This window comes from Papio anubis, chromosome 5, assembly GCF_008728515.1.
Source record: "Papio anubis isolate 15944 chromosome 5, Panubis1.0, whole genome shotgun sequence".
In the NCBI taxonomy this organism is placed as follows: domain Eukaryota; kingdom Metazoa; phylum Chordata; class Mammalia; order Primates; family Cercopithecidae; genus Papio; species Papio anubis.
Genome location: NC_044980.1, coordinates 159,881,068 through 159,908,516, shown reverse-complemented (window position 1 = coordinate 159,908,516; position 27,449 = coordinate 159,881,068). Strand labels below are relative to the sequence as shown.

The window sequence follows — 27,449 nt, the reverse complement described above, 5'->3', positions numbered from 1 at the left end:
ATTCTTCATCATTCTTGTCCCAGTAAAAGGAATTAGGATATACCTAAAGATTTAGCTACATAGATATTCATTGAAGTATCATTTATAAAAACCAAATATATGGAAACAATTGGTTGTCCAAAAATAGAAGAGTGAATTAATGAATTGTAGTACCTCACAAAATGAAATATTTTATAACCTTCAAATGGAATACTATCATATTTATAAGTATGTAAATTTATCTAGTGGAATAAGCAGATTAATAAACCATTATATAGGGTATGATCTTATTTTATGGTAGGGTAACAAGAGGAAGTTGTATTCTCTTTTTTACATATTCTATTTTATCTGTATAACCTAATTTATTGATATAGTGCCTTAAGCTCTTCCATCAAAATCTTGATCTATAAGCTTGTCAAATAGAAAGATTCCCATGTCAGTGTGGTGATGCATGAGAAAGAAGCACAATTTTAACTCCTAGAGTATTGAAGAAAAATGTAGATATCTTTACTGAAACTTTTTTCTGAGTATACAGAGGGATTAATGGAAAATTGCATCTCACAACATTCAGCAAACTCCCTTATCTTTTTACACAGCAAAACTTCCTATAAGTTGTTTTACCACTTGATCTTCCCCATATCTCACACCAAGTAGTAGCTACCCCACTTTCTCTTTTCTTTTTCCCAAAGTTCTCCAAAACGTCTCTATTTATTAGTTTGTCTTTTTTCTAAATTTCTTCTTTTCTTTCCAGTTGTTTTTTCACCAAGTAAATCGATCCAAATATATTACCCTCTTTCTGTCTTTCCTACTTATATTTCCATATATTCTGATAGATTAACAGCCAAACAAAAGATCCCCCTTAAAAGTATAGCAGAAAAGAGATGGGGAAAATAGGATAAATTGCACAGATTTTTCAATATTTATATTATACATTACTAATGGTCTTTATATTACATTATACTTTGAGGTTAATAACATAGTTTTAGTCCCAATTACATCTGCTATAAATATCTTTTACCTTTACAGTTAGTAAAAATGAAAAGATAAATCCTAGCAGAAATGCCCTGGCAGATCTCACTATCACAATTGCTCCATTAAATATGCCCATCATTTCTACACTTTGCCCCTTTGCTTTGGATTCATGACAAAACCTGGTTTGACCAATATATTTTATTTGTCATGGGGGTAACAACTGGAGAGTTTCCACTTATTCTTCAAAGTTTTGACCTTACTCATTGCCAAGGGTTGCTAAACCTGAATGCCTGCTTTCATTGGCGCCAGGGACTATGGGAATCCCAAAACTCCATAGACAATATGAAGCTCATTCACTTGCATCGCGTGCAGTGCAAGTGGGCCAGTTTCAGAAAACATACCCACAGGCACTTCATCACTTACAGGGTGGGCACCACTTAGTGTAGGATCACATCCAAAACCCAAAAGCCAAAGCCAAAAGAATGCATAATGAACGGGAATAAAGAGCGCTTAACAAAACAGCAATCACAAGCCTCATCAAGCTTCCCAAGACATTTTACAAACCACCATCAAAAACTCATTGTTTCCAAACATCTCTTTAATAATCCTGACTTCCTAACAATTCTGGAGAGGAAAAAAAAATGTGGTAGCATGTGTTTCAATGGCATCACCATATATCTGATGAAGACAGAGCAAGAAGTAGAAATAAAATTTAAATCCTACCAAACCCCAACTTTGGAACACATGTACTGCAAAGCTACTATTTCGTGCAAACCAACACTGACATATTCTTTATTTTCCATTTGAGGAGTTTATATTTTAACTGACATAGTCTACAGTTTTTTAATTCTCTCGCAACTTTTGCTTCTCATAAGTTTACAAATCTTGAAAAAAATGTAGCTGTAAAATCAGGGCCACAAAAATCGAAATCTATGTTTTCATAACCAAGAAGGCATTTATGCCAATGTTTTGCATAAAACCCTTAGAAAACATAACAAGAAGGAAAAGAGGGCAGAAGTTTATAGTCAGCTTGTCATTTCTAATTAGCACCAATTCCCTTAACTATTTCATTCATGCTTTCAAAGATAAGTGCTTTTAAATGGAGAACATGCCTTAAAGAAAGAACATGGGCTTTTAGCAATCACCCTGTGGAAATAGGACCTTCAAAATGGTGTAATTTTTGATACATTAAATAAAAGTCTTCATTACAATCATCTAAAAGGAAAAGATGTTACCCTTTACTCTATCCTGAATGTAAAAGACATTACAACAAAGAAATAAAGTTGCCATTCAAGAGTTCACAATTTGACAGTGTCAATAAATCTTATTAAAATTCTTTTTATGATTCTTCATTTCTCTTGTAATTTGACAGACTTAGGGACTAAGATTTTGATTGTACAGCTCGAGATACACAAAGAACTTGCAGTAGTATACAATATTCAACCACATAAAACAAAAAAAAAAAAAGAAAAAGAAAGAAAGAAAGAAATACATTCTCTGTAGGTCTGAATGGTTTCTTATCACGTTTATGATAAAATCTAAACTCATTCATTCCCATGGCCTATAAGGAAATAATTGATCTGACATCTTCTGTTTTCACACCTTCAGCCTTACTGACTCTATTCCACACACAAGGGTCTTCTTCTTTTCCTTGAACCAACCAAAAATATCCCCCACAGTCCCTTAGCATTCACTTGCTTCCTAAAAGGGTCTGTACTCAGAGTTTTGCATGACTGTCTCCTTGATCCCATATCGCCATTCAGGTGTCAAGTCTCTTGCCCTCTATACAAAAAGACCTTCTCTGTTCTCCTTATCAAAATTCAATATTCATCCCTTACTTCCTGGTAGATATCATTTTTTATTATATCATAGCAGTCGTCACTTTCCATAATAATCTCATTTATATTTTTTTCTTGTTTATTGTCAAGATTCCTCCTCCCTTCTTGGTAATATAAGCTCCATGAGAAGAAGAGCACTACATTTCTAGAGTACAATAAATACTTGCAGACTACAAGAGAGAAGTTGAAGAAATGTAAGAGAAGGGCTGGTTCATTGGCTGACCCAGATAGAATCTACTCTACCTTAGAAGTAGGATAGCTGGGTGGAGGGATGACTTTGGCACAAATGCATAATACAGAGCTAACATTTCATCTCCATGTGATGCACAGCAGGGAGGAGAGCGCTTTCTCTAGGCATTTAGCACTAGACATGGTTCTGACACAAACGCCTTTCTTTCCTGGGCTTTGTTTGAAGACTTTGAATGAGGCAACCCCTAGGTGGGAAAGGTCTCAAGAAGGCAGCTGTTCCTGAAACTGCCCTTTTTCTCTTTTCACCTTTTCTCTCCCTGGTTCTGCACACTATAACTGTGATCCTTGGAAGCTTGGAAGGTCGTGGTCCCCATGCCAGCTAGTCTTTATGAGTGTAAAGGGTTCTCTTGTTAATCCTTACTGAAGTGTAGAAAATGCGTTTTCTTTTTCCTATACGTCAGCCAAGCAACTTGTATTAAATACCTCGGTGAAAGCAAAACCCAGGAATGAATTTAGCAACTTTACTTTAAATTGATTTGGCAGGTAAGGCTTATATGCACTTATTCAAGTAAATTTCCCTTGTATTCATCCTGTCTGAAGTGGGAGAAAATGGATGTCATAGTTGTAGCAGAATCTTCAGAGCTTTAGTTGTAGCAGAATCTTTCAGAGCTTCAGAGCTTTAAACAAATTCAGGTTGTTACTGACTCTGGGGAATTGATTCAAGGACAGTCAGACAATCACCACCTATGCACTAAACATGGCCCTAATACTGCACAACTGGCAGAATTCGAGGGAGAGGTAACTGATTGTTAATACATTAATCATCTTAGAGAGTAAAAGAGAAAATATTACTATCCTTATAGATGCTAAAACATCATTTATGAAAATTCATTCTACATTCTTAGTTTGTAAAAAATAAATCACTTAAGAAATAGGAATTCACAGCTATTCTAATACAAAAAAATTTTGGACTTGATAAGATTTTAATTTTTAAATTATTTTTACATTTTAAAAACTAACTTAACCATTATGACAACTTTGAGAGGTCACATTTTTTTTGTTTGCTTGTTTTCTCATTAAAATGTTGACTCTAAGACTAAGAGAGGTTAAGACACCCAAGTCAGGGGACAGTGGCTCTTGCCTGTAATCCCAGCACTTTGGGAGGCCGAGGTGGGTGGATCTTTTGAGCACAGTAGTTCCGGACTAGCTTTGACAACATGAAGAAACCCTATCTCTATGAAAAATTGAAAAAAAAAAAAAAAAAAAAAAAGCCAGGCCTCTCAGCCCATGCCTATGATCTCAGTTACTGAAGAGGCTGAGGTAGGAGGATCGCTTGACCCTGGGAGGCAGAGGCTGTACTGAGCCAAAATTGTGCCACTGCACTTAACCTCAGTGATGGAGTGAACTCTGTCTCAAAATAATAATAATAAAAAGACACCCTAAGCCACGAAGTTACCAAGTCAAGAACAAGAACACAAAGCAAGGTCTAGCTGACTCGAAAATAAATGGTCTTTGGATTCATCATGTTGCCCACACGGTCGAAAGAAGAACGAGATCATTTATATTATACTTCATTTAACTTCTTCCCAGAGAGCTGTGACATGTAAGGCCAGAGTCAAGCATCCAGCTGAACATATGTATGATATATTGGAAAAACTGAAATATTATATGGATTGACTTGGCATGGGGCTATTGTGTTAACTCTATTCAAAAGTGATCTCAAGGCAAAAGTCATATTGTGCCAATGGGGTAAAGGATCAATGTTTAGTTGAACCAACGTAGCAGAGACCACTGGTTGCTGAGCTATCTGGGTGAGCATCTAGACTCCATTTCATAGTCTCCTTTGCAGTTAGCTGTGACTGTGTAACTGAGAGCCACCAATGGAAAGGGAAAAGTGTTATGTACAGTTTCCAGGTATAACCCATACAAATCTCTTAGATGCTTCTCTGCGTTCCTTTCCCTGCATAGCTGGCCAAAATGCAGATAACCTCCAAAGACACATGATGAAGGTATCAGAGTCTCTGTCAGCCTGGACTCCTTCTTCCCACAAATGACAATGTGAAAGGAAACCTCCCAAAGCCATTCACCTACTCACTACAATGACTGATAAGTAAATCTTCTCTTGGAGCTATTTTACGACAGTGGTTGGCCCACATTAACAAACAAGATTTCATCATACTTATTGAACTATACTAATAGCTAGTAATTTCCCCATGCTTTGGACTCAGCCTCCATTAACGTCTTTCTTTATCACCTTTGGCACTTCTATTCTATGGCTTTCTGTTTCTGGACATTTTTCCCTAAACCCAGAGAAGAGATTTCATAGCCCTCTAAGCTTTACTCTTTTGGGTTTCAGAAGCATGGAACAAATTAATCTTATGAACTCTTACTTGAGCCAGTGCCAGGAGAACCTTATCACAGTAGGCCCCCTCAAAAGGCCTGCCCTTGGCCCTGAATGCATTCCCCTATCTTGTTTTGCTTTCCTGAGAAATCTTTGGTAAGAATTTCTATATACTTCAATCGTGAATAGTGTTTCATCTCTAGTATTGCCAAACTGAGACCTGCCTTGGCACATAGTAGGCACTCAATAAATATTTCTTCAACATTATCTATCGTTCAGGCCTTTGAGAGGATTGGGCTAGAATCTCAATGCTTTAACTTTGCATATCAGAACAACATTATGCCCAAAGTAAAACTAACAAGCAAAATCTCTAAATGCATTGCTGCCTCACCAAACAAAAGTCCAAAGTCAGTTTGATTCTTTCTTAATTAAGCTGAAAAATCCCATAGAGAAAATTCAGAAGGTTCGTAGGATGTCTTCCATCTCTTAGTAAGATAAAGTGGGCCCAGACACATGGCCATTTTCAGCACATATATGGAATACAAGCTGTATGATATCTTGAGTGTGCCCAAATTGGTTTGTGTGAAAGCAGCAAGAATGCCTTAGCTTATGCTTGCTCTCCTTCAAGAAAATCAAAAGAAATATGACTGCTTGCCCTTGCCTAATTCCAAGTGAGTGAAGGACACAATAAGACATTAAAATATTATCTAAAAGCATAATAGATATATAAGCATTAGGCATTCGCATGCATCTTCATTGTTTGAACTCTGCATCATTACTGCTAATGTTTAGGTTTATGCGTTTTCCTATGGAAGGGTGGTGTTTTGTTTTTATAGCTCTGTGTGCTATCACTCCACTTGCATTTAGTCATTTGTTTGTAACCAAAGAGGTCCCTCAGCTAAAAGCAACTGCAATTACGCAGCCAGTTCTCGTTCTTCCAGTGCATTGTGAGCACACAAAGCTGGACCTCGGCATCAACTTCTACAACACGTTCCTTTTCTTTCCTGACTCCACCATCCCACTGAATGTATTCAGAATATAAAGAGTCTAATCATTAGCACTTTTTTCTTTTCAGGGATTTAAAACACCTACAAGCTGAAGTTGTATCTATAGAGAATGGTCCCTCTCTACTTCCATCTCTCATAGTTTATTCTTTCTCAAAAGAGAGAACCAATTTGCCTGAATATATCACCATTTCACCAAATAAAACCAACACCATCCAATCAATATAACCTCTCTTGAGCAAACAAGATAGAAATGGGACTCATGAAAGAAATACATTGGCATTTACACCCATTGCCATACTTTTCAGTAGCTGCTCACCTAATCTAGTCACTTAGCAGCATTTTCAGATACTAAAAGTTTTGTATCGAGATGCACAATATGACAATCAAATCATAGGTCAAAACAGTAAACTTTTTACAACATAATAGCATAAACATATGTTTCTGTGAAGGGGTTCACCACATTGCAGAAACAAATAAGATGGAATGGCCTCATATATAACATCAGAAAGCAAGAGTTTGCAATACTTGTTAAACTCTCTTGTCTGATCGTTCCATCAAATAAAATCATATATGCATTATACTATATGTCAGTGGTGTGCAATATAAATATAACATAAGCCACACACATTATGTTACATTTTTACTAGCCACATGAAAACATTTCCTTTTAGAAGCAGGTGAAATTAATTTCAATACTGTATTTTACCCTATAGATTCAAAATACAATTATTTCAATGTGTCCTCAATATTGTTATATTTTTGAATGAGCCATTTTACATCCTTTTATCTTACTAAAGCTTTTTTTTTTTTCATCTTTTTTTCAGACAAGGTCTCACTCTGTCACCCAGCCTGGAGTGCAGTGACGCTATCACGGCTTACTGCAGCTTTGATCTCTGGGGCTCAAGTGATTCTCCCCACTCAGCCTCCTCAGTAGCCAAGACTACAGGCATTCACCACCATGGCTGGCTAATCTTTTATTCCTACCAAGTGTTCAAAACCTGTTGTGAATCTGACAAGTGTACATCTCCATTTGGACTGGCCATATTGCAAGTGCTAATGGCCACATGTGGCTAGTGGCTACCATATTGCACAGCCAAGCTCTGTACACATTAGTTAATATTTGGGCACAGAAACATCATGTATGGCCCTCCTGGAAGGCTCCCCACTACGATTTAACCCTTTACTTAGCCCTGTTCACAGTCAGAGCTGAGAATTCTGAATACAACACATATTCATTGTCTATAATGTTCCAGGCAGTCTTCTAGGGAAAGGGGATAAGGAGTGGACAAAGCAAAGTTTCTGTCCGTGATAGAGAAACACATTTAGAGAGGATGTTTAAATCTTCGTGAGTATAAAGGCACAGTGAGTCCAAACATCATTTACCCCTAGAAGTCTGCCTTGATTCCTTGATGGGACTGGTTGCTCCATCACCATCATATCCTTTCACAGCACACACTCTTACTTCATAGGATTTTTCCTACTTTAAATTAGGTGCTTAATATCTAACTTTCTTAAATGACAACAAGATTGATGTACGTAAAGAGACAATATGTCTTAATAAATGAATGTACCATCTCCAAACCTACCCAGTACAGTCAGTGCCTGGCACAGAGTAAGTGGATAAAAATACTTGTCGAATATAAGGACAGAATGAGAGAAGTAAGGAGGAGGTGAGAGACAGAGGGGGAAGGAAAGAAGGAAGGAAAGAAGGAAAAAAGAATGGGAAAAAATGTGCACTGGTGAAAGGTGAGACAACATTCTGTAAATGTCAACGATGTTCATTAGCTAAATGGCATAGCCAGTGGCCATAATTTACCACTCCCTTCCTTATTTATATGCAGCCTTTTCTGAATTCTTCCAAGCTCAAAAGAACTGGTACTTCATAAGTTGTATTTCATTTGCTCTTTTCCTGGATTTACTTCAACAATGTTTCAATTCAAACATGACCTAAAGATATGGATGAAGGGGCTATATATTTTACAGGCACTCCAGTAAATTTTGAAAACTCTTCTATCCAGTATATGTTGTATCATACGCATTCAAAAGATGCTGGCTGGGTTTTCCCACTGTCATCTTGCCAAGAATTAACAAGGTGGGTATAAGCTGCCCAGACATAGTATTAATTACAGAGATATGCAAATATTTCCCTTCTATTGGCTTATTCACTCTTTACTGATTAGCGGACAGTAAATTAGTGGAGAATCAGAAATTCTTTTGGGGGCCTGCAGTTTCATTTTTGTTTTTCATTTCTTCTAGCACACATTGTATATACAAATTGGGCATTTTCAAATTTATGTTTCAGTCAAGAACTCTGAAATATCATTCATATATATATACACACACACACACACACACACACATATATATATATGGCTTTCTAATGTCTTTCCTCCAAAATCCATAATTTACTAATTCTTTCATTTATTTGATCACTCTGTGGATTCAGCTAAGTCTGCCAATGCTGAAATTGTTTGCAGCTCCACTTTGCCACTCTGCCACCAACACACACAGACAGCATCAGTTCAAACTTATGGACCCTCATATTCACGAAAAGGCACGGAAACCCCCGGGGGATGTTCAGCTTCTTCTCCCTCTAGGGAAGTCAAGCATTTTCAAAGTGTAGTCCAGGTATCAGCAGCATGGACATCACCTGGGAAATCCTCAGCAATACAAATTCTCAGGCCCTCTCCAGACATGCTGAATCAGAGAATCTGGGGGCGGGGCCTGCAGTCTGTGTTTTCTGGAACCCTCCGTGGGATTCTGAACACACACTGGAGTTTGAGAACCACTGCCCTCAGTCAGAAGTGAATCAACACAACGCGCACTCACATTTGGACGCTCAACACGTTTTCATAATACAGAGACATATTTAGAGAGCACGTTTAAATCTTGGAATAATAAAAAAAACATGTAAACGAAAAATCAAACTTAAAAAGACTGGCACAAGTATTAAATAAAAAAGAATTCTTACAGCAAAAATCCGTCAAATTTCATTGTAAAGGGGAAAATAAGCCACGGGTGCTATTTTAAAATCTACAACATTTCTGAAGTGAAATTCCAAGTTGCCTTTCAGTTTTTGTTTACAGTATTTTTAGAGCTCCCTCTGCATGCTATGTTTTCTTTTAGACATACTGCCAACTTTTTGTATCTGTCATCTGGTTTTGAAAATGAGGTTTCTCATCATTTTTTAAAGCATTTCACCATTTCAGTTGTCACACTAATGCTTGGTACATCTGGAAGTTCCTGTGATAGGATGGATTTAGAGCCTACATTTAGAAGCGTATCAAATAATTACCAATATTTAATTTCATGTTCCTTCAGAAAAAAAAATCCATTAGAGGCTCTACAGCTCTTCTTCCATGCCATCCCCTAAATTAAATTTCATATTAAAAAGGCTAGATTCGAGGATTTCTCAGGCTTCACATTTTCAAATTTAAATTCAAAAAAGCAGAAAGGAACGATGTCGAATGAAATGATTTATCCCAGGGGTTTGTTCTTTTTAACTAGAAGATAAACTGAAATTCAGGAGGGGAGGAGAAGAGGCAGAGGAGGCAGGCTGGCACCCTCATCTTATTTTGTTATGTGATTCCACATTGCTTTGGGGTTTCTATTTTAAGCACCAATCATTTATTTTTTTCCTCCAACACAAATGTGTTCTTGATGACTGGGATATTGTTTTAATTATTTTTAATAAAACTCATTTGACAGCCTCAAACTTTGATAATGTTTCTCCAAAAGGCTTCGATATTAAACAAAAGTATCCTCCCATTTCAAAACTGCAAGACGACTTCAGAAAGTTAATTAATGTCACCTTCAGAAGAAGCAGGCTGTGAAGCCTGTTCGGGATGGTAGCAAAGAGCACGAACTCAGGAGTCAAATTGCTTAGGTATGAATTCAGCCTTGTCACTTACTTGCTGGATGACCTTGAGCAATTCCTTAAGCTCTGCGCGTCTGAGCTTTCTCATCTATAGAAAGCACATCAGAATTCATTTAGCTCTTGGGTTGTTGTTTGGGAGGATCAAACAAGGCAGTGCTTGTGAAGGGTCTAGGATGCAGCCTAATATGTAATATTAAGTATGTATTGACATCCTCTTATTGATAATATTTTAATAACTGGTTCATCTCTGAAATTCTGCTTTATTCAATCATTTAAGTTAGGGACAAGTATTTTAATACTTTCTATCCTGGTGCTTGCTAATTTGCTATAAACTTGTCAAAATGAATGATGAGGTGATGACTGGACAGATAAGTGGATTAACCCAAGGCAATGTTAGTAGGGGGACTTTTGTGGGAAGCTGGGAATATGAAGCACCACATTCCCCACAATTGGCCATTCTTACTCACAAGTGCCCTCCACCTCCTCCTCCCGCACCAACCAACATGAAACTACCCCCTAACATATAAACACACGGGCAAGCAGAAGTATTCCCCCTACTCATGTATCTGTGGGAAACAGGCAGCGCCCCACCAGCTACTGCAAAAACTTGCCCTTGCTTTTTTCAAGGCACAAAAGAATTTTAGGATATGATTAGGCATCAGGTCAATGTTGTCATCACATCTTCTAAATTTTTCCTTTTAAATATACAGATATTTAGATAAAAATTTAATATAATACTATAGAAATATACTATAACAAGTATTAGAGTATGTAAATACATACATAACATATACACATATATTTCTCTATATTTATATACATATGCATACATACAGAAACACATATATGTAATTCATAGAAACAGTGCGTGCTCATTGTAGAAAACATTTTGCATAGGTATATGATACCTGTGGCCATTTTATGTATATGTAGTAATGCATGCACACACGCACACACACATGCACATACACAAATGTGGTAGCCCACTATACTTATTTATTCGGGTTTACAGAGGCAGTACTGATAACAATCCTCTCTTCTTCTTAGTTCTAAACTAATTAAAAAGCAGTCAAAAACTGCAGAGTATTAATTGGGAAAGTCTGTGTCCCTCTCTTGCTATAGAAAGGATGAAATTTCCATTCCCAGATGAGAAAGGCACAGGAACTAGTTCCACCCCTTTCCAACCCATTGGTTACTCCCTCCCAAGAGAGGAGGAGTAACTCATCTCATTGGTAGCAATCGGAAAAGGAAATGTACAAGGTAAGCATTCTCTCCAGCCATGGTGTGGAGGCTGTCATTACCGTGTCTATCTGTGACTGAGTACCCCAGTTTAGTGGGAGGGGTGAAGTTCAAGGGCTGAATATTAGGAAGCTGCTATTTTGATGTCCAGTATCTGGCTCTGTCTCTCTGCCAGTTTCTACCTCCAGTTAGAAAGAAAGTAGGGATATTCTTTATTCCTTTATATGTCGTTTGTAAAACCCAAATTACTATTCTATAATTTGCTGTTGCCCCTGAATATATTGAGAATACTTTCCCTGCTGTGAAATATCCTTTCTTCTATAACATCATTTTTAGTGGTCATTCAGCATGTCTATTGTTTGATATTCCATAACTTATTGAACTATTCTCCTATACTCAATAATCAGGTTTTTGAAAAATAATTGTTAGTGTAAATAATACAGATAGCATTCTTTGTATACTGTTCTGTTCATCTCCTGAGGAAACATTTCTTTAAAAAAAAAATAAAAGAAAAGGCTGGCTGGGTCAACATATATGCACATTTGAAATATTTGTTATATACACGTTGAAGTTGTCACCCTGAAAGTTTGTGTCATTTCTGCTTTCCCTAGAAGTAAATGAAGACACCTGTTTCCTTGGACCCTTCCTAGATTTAAGGAATGGAACCGAAATACTGCACCACATTTTCCTTACTCTGATTTCACACACTTCAGCTACTGGGAAGAGCTACCGTGTACCCTTTGTTTGGGAGGCAGTTTCTTTACCGTTTGCCCAAGTGTGAAATGCCATATTTCCTTAAGTCAAGTTACCTACTCTCTTGACATTACAAATATTAGCATTTAAAAACCTGTTTTGAAATTAAGACAAAAGCAAACATCACTGCTAATGTACATTTGAGGAAGGAGGGGGAAGAAACCATGGAAACCAGCAGAGGAATTAAAATGGCAACTAAGAATTAGACACCGGAATAGAACCAGCAATAGGCCAGATGAGGATTATAATTGGAACCAATTTGACAGGAATTATAAGGTGTTCCTTTGCATTTTCTCTCTCTCTCTTTTTTCTTTTTTCTTTTTCTTTTTTAAATTTTGGTCACGCTTTGAAGAAGCCGTGATAAATCTTACTTCCACTATACTTTTGCTCCTCATAAAACTCCTTGAAAATACCACAGGCTGTCACAACTACACACAAACACAGCTCATTTAGGCCACAGGATGGCACTCTGGGTGCATCCAAGTGATGAAGTGTCACACTCCCCCTAGAAATAAGGCTCTCTGCCCCTTGGGAGACTGAGAGACACCACTCACAGCCCTACTAAAAGCCCAGCACCTATCCCTCCGAGGTTACAGTGACTAACGTTTTATCCACTCAGAATGCCCCGGGCTTCTTTCAAATGTGCCTCTTTCCACACGTCAAACACTGGCGAAGCTCTCCCTAGAACACCTGGCCTCTTGGCCTCCTCACTTCCTTGGAGGCTACACTTACAGGAAGCTACAATATTCCTACTGCTTCAGGAACACAGCTATATTCCTGGGACAAATACATCGGGAAACGCAGCCATTTAACTGCTTGTGGCTCACATGGTGAAACTGCATTTCCACATTGTTGATACTTCCAAATACTCAAAATACCAGTCCTGTTTTTCTTTAAATATAATTAATATTCCACTGTGTGGGAGTTAGGTTAACATGTGTTAAATGAAGTGGTATGTAAATTACATAGAAACTATTTTTTCCACATTTGGACAATTTTGTCACTATTATGATAGCTATTATCATAATTATAATTTGCCATTAAAACGTGACGTAAAAAGAAAAATATCTTTAAGCTTAAATGTGAAGACCTCTAATGTAATCATCATAACATTAAAAGAGCACATAAAGGATAACATAAGTTCTTGGCTAAACAAGGTACACTTGACTTAATCTGCGGTAAACTGCAAATAATAGTAGAAAAGATTTAGATAAAAAATCATAGTAATGATTTTCACTCACAAAAAGGAAGAACAACGATTTCCCAGGAAAGGGCATGGGGCAAAAGATTAGGAGACAGTGTGGGTACAACATGGACCCCTTTCAAAGAATTTCTGGGAAATAATTCTATATATGAAGTATGACAAAATAACAGAAAGCCTTGAAGGCCAATCTAAGGATTTTAGACTTGTCCTAGACACAGAATGAAGGACGTGAGCAGAGATACTGTGTGAAGGAGAAACTATTTTGAGATCAACTGGATATCAATGAAGACAAAATTGGATCAGGGAGAAGGTAAGAGGAGAGGAGAAAAGACAGAAGCACAGAGATGTGTTAGGAGGATGTTGCAGCTAATTAATATTTCAAGATCTCAAAAAAGGGTGGGGCAGAGGAAATGGAGATAAATCTGCATTTTGGAGGGACACTGAGAGAAATATGGCCTGTCCAGAGGAGGTGACTAAGTGAAACCAGCAATGCAGCCTTCAGAATCACAGCTTCAGACAGCCTAGCATTTGAACACAACCTCACAACCTGTCAGCTCACTACAACAATTCTTTGAGCTCATCTCGAAGGACTTGGTTTTTTCTTTTTTCCCATGGCTCCCACCAATCTTCACTTCCTTTTCCTGCTCCACTAGAATAATGTCCTTTGAAATATCCTCAGTTCCCATGACCTGCAATTCCTAGGGTAAAATCCTGCAGGAACCTGACCAGCCATGAGGCCCCACTCACCCTCAGACTACATCACTGCGGATAAACAATGAGAGGGATTATCCAACCAGACAAAAGAGTGTACATGTAATTCACAATACATTGACTTAAATTTCCCAGAAATTTAACTACCTTTCTTCATATGTTCCATCTCTAGTCTCAGCAACACCGGCAAGCGTCTCCTTACTTTCATCTGATAATCTTGCCTCATTCTCTTTAAGAATCTCTAGAAGCTGTAAGATGGCAGTTTTATCCCAAATCTAGAAGCCCATTGTGTCTACACCCGTCTTTTCCTACACTTTTATTTCAATGGAAAAAAAAAAAACAACTCAACATGTCCCTGCTTCTGTTAAATGTCAAACCATTTACATATGCACAGAATCTGAGCCTTACTCCTTCTGAAAGATTCTATTTTGCATTTTTGGACTCCTATTCTATGATTTATGTTTCTCATCTACACACAAACATAATCTAGTCCAGATGACCACTGAACAGCATGGGAGTTAGGGGCCCTGATCCCATGCAGTTGAAAATCTGTGTTCAATTTCGAATCCCCAGAAACTTAACTACAAATAGTCTACTGTTCACTGGAAGCCTTGCCGGTAACATAGTTAATGAAGACATATTTTGTGTGTTATATATATTACATACTGTATTCTTACAATAAAGAAAGCGAGATAAAATAAAGTGTCCTTAACAAATCATAAAGAAGAGAAAATATATTTGCTATTCACTAAGTGGAAGTGGATCATTATAAAGGTTTTCATCCTTATCATCTTGTCATAGAGTAGGCTGGAGAAGAGGAAGAGGAGGGGTTGGTCTTGTTGTCTTAGGGGCAGCAGAGGAGGAAGAAAATCCAGGTATAAGCAAACCCATGCAGTTCCAACTCATGTTGTTCAAGGGTCAACTGTATACCTCATTTATTTCATCATCAAAGGTTAATCAGTATTTACTATATGTCAGGAGTTTTTCTGAGTTAGGGGTACATCAATTAGAAAACCTGAACAGGCCAGCTGTGGTGGCTCACGTTTGTAATTCCAGCACTTTGGGAGGCAAGGTGGACAGATCACCTGAGGTCAGGAGTTCAAGACCAGCCTGGCCAACATGGGGAAACTCCATCTCTACTAAAAATATAAAATTTAGCAGGGTGTGGTGGTGCACACCTATAATCCCAGCTACTCAGAAGCTGAGGCAGGAGAATCTCTTGAACCTGGGAGGCAGAGTTGCAGTAAGCAGAGATGACGCCATTGCACTGCACTCCAGTCTGGGCGATAAGAGCGAAACTCCATCTCAAAAAAAAAAAAAAAAAAGAAAAGAAAACAAAGAAAAGAAAACCTAAACAAACAAACAAACAGACAAAAACAAGCAAAGCAGACAAAAATTCCTGGCCCTCATGTAGTTCTAGACTGTGTAGGTGAGAATTTTAGTCTCATCTCAATACAAACAAAAATAAAAATAAACAATCCACTTCCATTATGACGCAATCTTCCTCAGCTATCAACCATTACTTTATTCCACTTCAGAGAAAAACGTCTTCAAAGAGTTGTGTACATATCATGTCTCCACTTTGTCATCTTGCAATCATTTTTCAAACCACTCCAATCTTGTTCCTGTTCCCATCGCTACATTAAAACTGCTCCAGCTCAGGCCTCAAAAGATACCCATGTTGCCAAATCCAACAATTGCTCTTCAGTCCTCATCTCATTCAACCCCTTGGCAACATTGAACCATGTCATCAATCCTTTCTTTGTGAAGCACCCTTCTCTTGAGTCGTGTTATACCACACTCTTGCTGGAATCCTTTCAGTTCCTTGATTATATCGTACGTGATTCTCAGTGTGCAATGTTCATCCTCTCTCTTTGCCTGTCTGCCTCTCTGCCTCCTTCTGCTCTTCGGGACTTAACTTAAGTGTCACTTCTTCAGAGAACTCTTTCCTATCCATCCAATTTAATAGGAACTTCATTTTGACTCCATCTTTCACATTACCCTATATATTGCTTCCAGAGCATTTGTCAGAATTTGTAACCCTATAAGGACATGGAAGTTTGTTTAGTGTTTGCAAGGAACAAGAATTTTTTTTTCTGTTATTGCATGCCATTTTTATTTACTTCTAACCTGCCTGACTGTGCTGTATCTACAATTATAAACCTAGTGCCCAGTGTATAGTACAGGCTGCATAAATAGTAGCTGAATGAATGAACTAGGTATTTTGCTTGCTATGTTATTTCAGGTTTAGGGTGTGAATAAGACAGGATCAAAAGTAATGCTTTGTTTTATGGAGTGGATAATAAGGAAAATATAAATGTAATTTACAGTGCAGGAACATTTGGAATTGGATTTGCTCTAAGAGGAAAGTTGGTGATCTATTTTGGGAATATTAGTTTTGAGCTGTCACTAGAACATTTAAAGAAAAGATACAGCACAATGATGGAGATATGTTTTTATAGACACTGTGGCTACTCCTCACCATCCACCCTACCTGTTTCCCATTTTGTGGAAGAGGAATTGGCTCAAGAATGGACATGAGACTTAGCCCAATGCAAGGAGACATGAGGAGAAGGTTTCTTAAGACATTCGGGAAATTGTTCTTGTTCTAAGAACAAAAGAAGAACTGCATCCTTTCTCCTGCTGAACATGAAGAAGGCAGCACATATTCCTGATTGCTGCTGTCCACTATTTCATGCACTGCCAAAGTAAAGCCATGCATAGGACAAAGCCAATGCATGGATAGAAAAACCAAAAGGTGAAATGACGTTGGAAAAGGACCCAGTTGCCCGATGACATTGTAGATGGCTGGGTCAACGCACCCTGAAGCTCCTTATCTCTGCTCTTTTCTGTTATCAGCCAATAAATCTATTGATTGGCTACTTAGAGTTGGGCTGTCTGTTTTCTTTTTCCTCTTTTTTCGTGGAAACCTTTTAACTTAACCGATACACACGAGGTAAAAGATCGGCAGAATGAGTGGAATTTAAAAAAATTAAAAAGCTTGCTGAAGGAGTTATATTATTAAAAAGAAATGGGGGAATCAAACAACAACAACAGGTGGGCAAATATTATCTCTAAAGAAATGGTTAATAGAAAGAATCAGTATAAACAGGGACAAATAGGGCGAAAAAAAGGCCACCTACCAAGGTCACTTTGTTTTCTCCTCCTGTTCTTTACAGGAATGATGCTGCTCATATTATTTAGTCATGTCAGCACAAGAATACTTAAGGGGAGCCCCAGTATCAGAAAATACAAGCTTATGAAAAAGTATTTTTAGGAAAACTTCAATAAAATCCCAGTAAAGGCTATTAAAAAAAAGGCCGGGCATAATGGCTCACACTAGTAATCCCAGCACTTTGGGAGGCCAAGGCAGGCAGATCACCTGAGGTCGGGAGTTCGAGACCAGCCTGATCAACATGGAGGAACCCCGTCTCTGCTAAAAATACAAAAAAGTAGCCGGGCTTGGTGGCGCATGACTGTCATCCCAGCTACTCGGGAGACTGAGGCAGGAGAATCGCTTGAACCTGGGAGGCAGAGGTTGTGGTGAGCTGAGATCACGCCATTGCACTCCAGGCCAGGCAACAAGAGCAAATCTCCACGTCAAAATAAATAAATAAGAATATAAAAAGTCTATTAATTTGTTCATGAATAAATATAATTTTAAATGTGTTTCTCAACTGTTTCATCATTTATTGAGAGATGTTCTTTATTTTAGGCACTCTTCTAGTACTGAGTACAAGCAAACACATCTGCTTTCAAATTATCCAGAGACTACTAGTGGGGAAGGAAGTCTAGTAAAAGGTACTTCATTGGTGTGATTCATTCTGGGATAAAGGTAGGCGCTCAGTACTGACACTAAGGCAACCGTATAACCCAATGTTAACGTAGCTGGACGATTGAGGTGAATGGGCCATGTTAGTTGTCTTGGAGGAAACAGTGCCTGAACTGCTAATGAAGAAATGAGGTAGTCAGGCCAAGGAGAAAACATGTTCTTGATAGAAAGAACAGCCCCAGAGAAATGAAGAATGTATAAACATAGCACTGGAGTTGGAAGTGTGATTCTTGTGTCCTGAACTGTATTTATGACTCTCTGAAACTCGTTGGTCTGAAATAATGTCTCATCAGTCTACAGAAGGTCAAATCAACACAGTCCAAATTAGGAACTAAATGAAAAGTGTCTATTAGCCATGACATTCGACATTATGACTTATGGTTAGATAAATGAACATGACAAGGCACTCTTCAAAGATACCTTGGAGAGACTAGATCTTTCTGTAGTGATTTTTAAAGACAAGTGAATCTTACTGTCGTTTTGGGGGATTTATTTCGTCTGCTGATACAAAGACCTACAGACTCAGACACATAAGGATGTTGCTCTATTTATGAATCAAATATGCAAATACTGCTATCTAATCATATTTTATACACCTCAATGCAATGCTCAATGGGTCCCAGGAAAGGCTTCTCTAAAGTGGTATCTGTTCATAAGCAAATAGCTTATGTTTCTTATTTTCTAAAATAAAACCCAAAGCAACTTTAATCTATGATCAAGAACATATCTTCCTGATCGGTGAAGTAAGAGTCCATACAAATTGACTATTTCTTACTCTTCACTGGCTTCTGATATGTGGATTAAGGCAACCAGCTAAGTTCCATTTCTTACTATTTTATTTGTTTTCTTTTTTGTACCGCCTGTATTTAGAAGGACAGAAGGGCAACTTATCTAGTCATTCTACAGAAGAATGTGTATGTTTAAAAGCACATCTGCTCTGTGCATACAAACATGGGTAGAACCTAGCAGGTATCTCCTGCAAATCCTAGAGGCTGTAGAACTCACAACATCCCTCAATACCTAATTCTTGTCATTAGTGTATTTTGACTTTGAGAAAACACTCTCTTAGATCTAATCCAAGCCTATCTTCATGGAGAGTGAATTAATTTAGTTCCAGGGGAGAAGCAGGAAATACTCTATGTGGCAACATTTGAGGCTTCATAACTAGTTCTTTAGCCCCAAAATATCTCCTCCATTGATATTTCATAAGACCTTAGATCTATTGATTGTATGATACATTACTTCATAATGACTAAGTAATAAAAATGTTGTCAATCACATTATAGCCTAATGTCTATCATTCAATTTTAAAAACTTATTGAAAGATCACTTAAGACTCATTTAGACATAAATTTTAATTGTATAACACTCTTACAGAAAATATAAACAGAATACGTTGCTAAAAGTTCTTCATATTAGGAATTCAACCCTTCTGAATCATTATCTTTGACTCAGAGTTATTAATGTCTATACATTCCATACATTCTGAGCTGGAGAGTTGGTCATGCAGCATATCTTTTTTTTTTTTTTTTTGGAGACAGAGTCTCACTCTGTCGCCCAGGCTGGAGTGCAGCGGCACGATCTTGGCTCACTGTAACCTCCACCTCCCAGGTTCAAGCAATTCTCTGGCTCAGCCTCCTGAGTAGCTGGGATTATAGGCATGCGCCACCACGCCCAGCTAATTTTTATATTTTTAGTAGAGAAAGGGTTTCACCATCTTGGCCAAGCTGGTCTTGAACTCCTGACCTCATGATCCACCCGCCTTGGCCTCCCAAAGTGCTGGGATTACAGGCATGAGCCATCGGGCCCTGCCCACAGCACTTCTTAAAATAGTGTTTGTTCTCCTATCATCTTGGTGCTTTTCCTCCAAGTTGTTGACATTCATTCTGTATGCTGACACCGATGCTTTTTTGGTCTTATGAGAAGGCTTAAATGAAAGATTATCAGAAAACAAGTAGGACAGTGTTCTTTCTTTTAAATGTTCATTAAGCATCATTGTTTCATATAAAAGCAAAGGATATTTAAGTTCAACATATTTTACCAATAATGCACATGACACCATGGAAGTTTTGGCCAGCTTTGTACATGCATAGTCAATGACAATTCCAGTACAATGCTCTTTAGCAGAGTGATTGAATGTGGCCATCAAGTATTCCACCGGTGTCAACATGTGAAAAGTATATAACATGCCCTAAAACGGATGAAACATGAACATTCCACATGCAAGACATTTACTGATTTATATTTTATTTATCCAGTCATTAAAAATTGTATCATTGAGGGCCTACCACGTGTCAGGCACTTGGATAAGGGTCATGATGTAATAAAAGAGACAAAGTGGTTTCTCCAGTCACAGACATACAGGCGTGTGGATCAAAATTACATACTGCTACAGAGTTTATGGTCTGATAGAAAACAGGGGTTCCTAACTTCTTACAAGATATTTGTTGATCCAGAAAATCTCCAGGAATTGCAAGAGAAACTTCTGATATTCTGCCAAGATGCCATCTGCACCTAACAGGAGATGTTTCTGGAAATAAATATAGACATTTACCTTGGATAACGTTTACTTAGGAAAAAGAAAGAACAGACACAAACTAAGTGAAACAAGAGTTTCTTGTTTTCAGATTGAAAAAAAAAAGGCATAGAAGTAGAGACAGCCTGAGTGGAAGAAACATGGTCAGCCAGCCAGTGGTATGGAAAAGAACAAAAAGCAGGAACATACTCTTGTTAGATCCTTGCTTCCCTTTGACACCTTGGATGCTCTACTGACTCCCATGAGCTTCCAATTCCATAACTTACTTGCCTAGATCTAGGGTATGGACCACTCAATCCTCACCTTATGCACATTCCCGGATTCAGCCCTCCTGCTGGCTTCCCTGTGGATCACATCTTTTATCAGGGTACCATCAAATGAACCATTTGAAGGATCGAGAAGACTTCTAAGATTTAATCTAAATGTTAGGTTGTTTTAGAAACAGAAAAGGTAGGAGCCAGAGACAAAATCCAAGTTGCCTAACAACACTCAGCTTTCTTTCTGTTATACATTCTCCTTTGACACTGGAGCCACTCAATGATCACACCTTCAGTGACCTTCAGCCCTTAATCCAATGATAGGAGTCACTTTCTTAGAGGTTACTTCAAGCTGGCTACATTTTGTTGTTTATACTAGAAATGACAGTAGCTGTCCAAAGAAGAAATACCTTCCATAAATTGTCGTGCTTTGAGTTGAGCAACTTAAAATATATGCACATACACACACAGAGACATGTGTGAGTCCTATATATTAGACATTATGATTGACATTAAGTGGATGAAACATAAAATGATGACTCTTCTTGAGCTCCCATGGCTCATTTAGACAGGAACAGGAAGTCAGGCCGAAAGATCATACAATAATGGAGGTATAGACAAGGTAATACACATTACTTCCTTTACTGATGACAGTCAAAGATGATCTGGGATAGGAGGTGCTGCCTGAGTAGAGATTTTAAAACTAATTGGGAATTTGTGAGGTGGGAGGAAGGAAGGTTGGTAGAGTGAACATCTATTGATTATTGCCTATCCAGCCACCCTTCCCCCTGCCTGTCATAAAAGCAAATTCAATTCCCTAAGAGATCCAATCTCTTCCGAGCTCTTTTTCCATGAGATTCATTCCACTGCTGACTCAGGGCCATGTATGCAACCTGGGTCTCACTCATCAAAGTATTCCACTGATCTGATCACAGGATTGGTTTCATGATGGATGCAAGGCTTAAGGTAAATTACTGAAACTTGAATCTGGGACTTTTATTACAATGTTTGAGGAAAAGGTGGTCTTCTTTTCTGCTGGAGTTGCCCATGGACTAGATGTTAGTTTAGAGAATTGGCAGCCATATTGTGACCATGAGGGAGAGTCGGTCTGAGAAAGGAGCCATTACAGAGGAAAGTAGAACAGACAGATGGAGAGACTGTGATCAATACCTGATAAAATCACTATAGCATTTGCATCCAACTGTGCAAAAAGATGTGATAAATTTATCTTAAACTTTTCAGTTCTGTGAGTAAAAAATTTTTTTTCTAATAAAGCCAGATTGAATCATTTTCTGTTGTCTTCATTTAAAGGACTCTTTATTGTGGGGAGTTGAGCTGTGCATGTGAGAACACAAATTTTGGGGAGCAAAAGGGCAGTGTTACAGGCTGAACTGTGTTCCCCCAAATTCATGTGTTGAAGTCTTAGCCCCTATTCCCTAAGAATATGGCTGTATTTGGAGACAGGGTCTTTAAAGAGGTAACTGAGGTTAAATGAGATAATTAGGAGGGATGCAAATCCAATGCGACTGGTATCCTTATTTTTAAAAAGGAGATTCGAACACAGACAAGCACCGAGGGACTGCCATGTGAAGACGGGAGAAAGACAGCCATCTGCAAGTCAAAGAGAGAGACCTCAGAAGAAACCAACGCTGCTGACACCATAATCTTGGACATCTAGTTTCTGGAACTGCAAGGAAATACATTCCTACTGTTTAAGCCACTTGCTTTGTGGTACATTGTTATGGTCATCCTAGAGAACTAATATCTGCAGGTATTGCAGAGGAAAGATTATCATGGATAAAGAAACAGGTGGCAAACTGGGTACATTGAAAAGCAGTCATACATTGGAAACCATACAAGGTAGAGAGTAAACAGCATACAGTATGCTCATATTGATATAAAAAATGGAAGGGGGATGTGTCATTTTCATCACATTTTTTAATGTTTCATTCTTTGTTCCATTATATATAATCTCTTTGCCCATGATGGAGGACAAGCCACAATGCTTAGTTTTTAAACATCGTGACTCAAGTCTTTAAATCTCTATTTGTTTTGAAATGTATCAGAGACCTGCTTGTGCCAAATATAATCAACCTTTCCCGTATGGGTATGAAATCATCCTCATTCACAAGAGCCCCACAGTTGTGATGGGCAGAGTTTGATAAAAGTCAGACATTTTCAAGTTGGTCTCTTCAAGTAGCCTGGCTTCTAAGAAATGGGTTATTGTTGATTTTTACTTGAAAATAGTATGTGGTTCTATTTTGTCTGTATACAGCAGAGTCCTGATGAAACAAAGCATAGTCTGGCCATTTAATAATTATGACAAAAAAATGCCTCAATTGTTGAACCTTCAAAAACCTCCCAGCCTCAAGGACATATTCTTCACTGTTACCATAATGAAGTTCTTTAACTCTGGTAGTTAGAGCGAAGAAGAGTAAAAAATGAAGGATGAGCCAAAAGCTAGAGGAAGAGAAAAAAAGGACTTCTGTTAGAAAAAGAATTTTTAAAAATTGGATTTGTTTCCCTTAGCCTGGGTGTGAGGGCTCATTACTGAATAAATTCTTCATGTTTCATCTGGATACACAAAGCCAGAGTTAGAGTTGGTAACTCGGGGGAACCAGTCTCCTATGTTATTTCTAGCTCTCCACTTATTAAAGTTAGACCAATGCTATTTTCTCTGTACCGAGCTCTATCAGAGACATTTTAAAGTGCTTTTTACTTGCTTGATGGAAAGCATCTGGGCATTGTTGAGTGTTTTCATGGATTTTTACCCATGCTCATAAAAAAACCATAAGGTTCTTTTTGTTTGTTTGTTTTCATCCTTTTTTAAAGCACTATTTCACTTTGAGCTGTAATTGTTTATTAATTTTCAGATCATTCTATAAATCCTGTTTTCCATATAAGCCTGTCATACATACATTGAGAATTTTGCAGAATTAAAAAAAATTAGGCATAATTTTCTTATACTCACTGATGCTAGCTTTCAATCTTGGCTGGGATATTTTTGTTGAGTCACTATAAAAACAACTCTTTCTAAATGGCTTTTATACTTAGGGGAAAAATGAAATCAAGTGCTTTTCTTATCATATTAAGTGAATACATTATATGTTAACAAGCATTTTCTTATTTTTATAATGGAAAAATTGTTAAGCACAATTTCACTCTCCCTAATTGTAATAAAGCAGATTTGCTTTTAGACTGAAATACAATAAACTCTCTGCTAAACAGCAGTCAGCTCAAGATGGGTTGAAACCTAATGAAAATATTGAACCCCTATGTAAATGGATGGATTTTTATAGATAGTAGGAGCTTTTTGCCCTTTCCCAAAAATATATATTTATAACTTGTTTCCTGCTTGATAGTTTTAGACACTGAGCTATACATGAAAAATTTTTAAAAAGAAGGGGGGCCACTATTTTCCTTAAAACCCCTAGTTACACATACAATGATATGGCCTTCGTTTTAAAGGAAAGTGTGAATACATATGCGTGAGCAGCCAGCCAGCTACAGTTATATTTTAGAAAACTGATTTTTAGGAAAATATTTATCTAATTCCTACACAAACAGCAAGGTCAGACTTTGCATTTCACTTCCTCTATCAGGCCTCCAACCCCAGAGCTCATAGTAATGATCTCCCTCCATGAAACTCAGAGTATTTATTGTTGCTGCCACTGATTTGGCACTTAGCATATGCTACCTGGCATTGTTAATTACCTTTTTTATGTACATGTCCTGTCTGTCCAAGTAGTTGACTCTCCTTGACTGTAAGGGCAATATCTTAGAGTACTTTGTATCTCCAGCACATAGCAAATTGCTTTGCTAGAGTAGGTTTTAACATATGCTTTTGGGTAATGGTGGTGATGATGCAATAAAGGACAGCCTTTATTCAATTTACTCTGTGGCACTAAGGCAACTTGAAAATTCTTTGTTGTAACCTGACATAGAGCTTTGCGTTTAGTAGGAACTCAGCACGTTTGGTAGATTCTAAGCAATTATTTTTTTCTGTTTGTATTAGTCTGTTCTCACATTGCTGTGAAGAAATACCCAAGACTGGGTAATTTATAAAGAAAAGAGGATTACACTGGGTGTGGTGGCTCATGCCTGTAATCCCAGTACTTTGGGAGGCTGAGGCAGGCAGATCACAAGGTCAGGAGTTTGAGACCAGCCTGGACATGGGGAAACCCTGTCTGTACTGAAAATACAAAAATTAGCTGGCAGCGGTGGTAGGGGCCTGTAATCCCAGCTATTTTGGAGGCTGAGGCAGGAGAATTGCCTGAACCTGGGAGGCAGAGGTTGCAGTGAGTCAAGATCGCACCACTGTACTCCAGCCTAGGTGACAGAGTGAGACTCCATCTTGGAAAAAAAAAAAAAAAAGAAAGAAAGAAAAGAGGTTTAATGGACTCACAGTTGCTAGTTACTTTCACAGGCTGGCATTCAGTGTTTTCAGCTTTTCCAAGTGCACAGTGCAAGCTGTTGGTGGATCTATCATTCTGGGGTCTGGAAGTCCATGGCCCTCTTCTCACAGCTCCACTAGGCAGTGCTCCAATGGGGACTCTGTGTGGGGGCTCTGACCCTGTATTTCTCTTCTGTGCTGCCCTGGCAAAGGTTCTCCATGAGTGCTCCACCCCTGCAGCAAAGTTCTCCCTAGACAACCAGGCATTTCCTTATATCCTCTGAAAACTAGGTGGAGGTTCCCAAACCTCAATTATTGACTCCTGTGCAACCACAAGTCTAACATCACCTGCAAGTCATCAATACTTGGGGCTTGAATCCTCTGAAGCAATGGCCTGAGCTGTACGTTGGCCCTTTTAAGCCACAACTGGGATGCAGGGCATCAAGTCCCAAGAATGCATAAAGCAGCAAGGCCCTGGGCCCGGTCCATAAAAATGATTGTTTCCTCATAGGCCTCCAGGCCTGTGAAGGGAAGGGCTTCTGTGAAGGGAAGGGCTTCCGTGAAGGTCTCCGACCTGTTCTGGAGATATTTTCCCCATTGTCTTAACAATTAACATTTGGCTTCTCACTACTTAAGCAAATTTCTGCAGCTGGCTTGAATTTCTCCTCAGAAAATGGGTTTTTCTTTTCTACAGCATTGTCAGGCTGCAATTTTTTGAACTTTTATGCTCTGCTCCCCTTTTAAATATAAGTTCCAATTCCAAACCTTACCTTTGTGAATACACAAGACTGAATGCTTTTAAGAGCACCTGAGTCACTTCTTGAATGCTTTGCTGCTTAGAAATTTCTTCTGATGGATACCCTAAATCATCTCTCTTAAATTCAAAGTTCCACAGATCTGTAGGGGAGGAACAAAATGCCGCTAGTCTTCTTGCTAAAACATAGTAAGAGTTACCTTTATTCTGGTTCCCAACAAGTTCCTTATCTCCATCTGAGACCATCTGAGCCTGGACTTCATTGTCCATATCACTATCAGCATTTTGGTCAAAGCTATTCAACAAGTCTCTATAAAGTTCAAAACCTTCCCACATCTTCCTGTCTTCTTCTGAATCCTCCAAACTGTTCCAACCTCTGCCTGTTACTCAGTTCCAAAGTCGCTTCCACATTTCGTAAAGGCAGTACTCCAGTCCCAGTACCAATTTACTGTATTATTCCATTCTCATACTGCCATGAAGAAATACCTGAGACTGGGTAATTTATAAGAAAAGAGGTTTAGTGGACTCACAGTTTCGCATGGCTGTGGAGGCCTCAGGAAACTTACAATCATGAGAGAAAGCACTTCTTCACCGGGCAGCAGGAGAGAGAATGAGTGCAAGTGGTGGAAATGCCAGACAGTTATAAAACCATCAGATCTCATGAGAACTCACTATCACCAGAACAGCATTGCAGAAACTGCCCCCATGATTCAATTACTCCCACTGGGTCCCTTCCACTATAAGTGGGGATTATGGAATTATAATTCAAGATGAGATTTTGGTGGAGACACATAGTCTAACCATATCACTTTCCAAGTAAGCTGACGCTCAGCTTTTGAACAAGTTTACATTGCATTTCTAATATACATTACATTCTAACAGATTCTTACTCATTAAGCACTTTTGTTGGTAGATCTCCATCTTGGCTTTATTATCAACATTGTCTCTCGTTCTTTAGAAAATGAAGAGGCCAGAGCTGCATCCTAGCTCTAAAATATCAAAATTTGGGGGGATAAAATGCAACACTCAGCATTTTAAATATATATCTACTGATGATTCTGACGCACAACTAGATTTGAAAGCCATTAAAACTCCTACTCAGAGGAGGGGCTTCAAAATGGCTGATTAGAGGCATCTCCTACTTGCCTCCTCCACTAAGAAGAACCAAAATAGTGACTGGATAATCACACTTCAAATAGATTACCCAAGAGAGAACACTGGAATTCAACAGAGAAGTGTCAGGAAACCCCTAAAACAAGGAAGGAGAGGGAAGCGAGGCAACCTGCTTTGCTGGGATCAGCTGAGAGTCAGGAAACACCCCTATGCAGGGTAAGGTTTAGTAAGAGACTCCAAGCAGTTCACTTTCCCACAGCAGACTCCTATAATCCTAGTTAGGGGAGAGCTCCTTGACCTTCCCAGGCCCTGAGACTAACATAGGGAATTCCCTGGAAACTATTCAGAGACCTTGCTCCAGAGAGAGAACTCATACTGGGTCCTACAAACTCCCGAGCCCTAAGCAGTGTCAGTGCAGTGTCAGCACAGTGCCACTTTAAGAGCTCAGCTCACA

At 38.4% G+C, this 27,449-nt stretch overlaps 1 protein-coding gene across 4 annotated transcripts in view; it reads right to left on the bottom strand.

Moving 5' to 3' along the window:
- TENM2 (teneurin transmembrane protein 2) overlaps positions 1-27,449 on the bottom strand; it is a 1,283,414-nt gene that overhangs the window by 1,003,411 nt on the left and 252,554 nt on the right. Inside the window, exon 1 of one of the 4 annotated variants that reach the window (XM_021940241.2) lies at positions 24,450-24,821. The exons of the other annotated variants lie outside the window; for them this stretch is intronic. The gene's annotated coding sequence lies outside the window, so the exon portion shown is untranslated. Of the gene's footprint in view, positions 1-24,449; positions 24,822-27,449 lie in introns of those variants that run through there. 4 annotated transcript variants of the gene reach the window in all.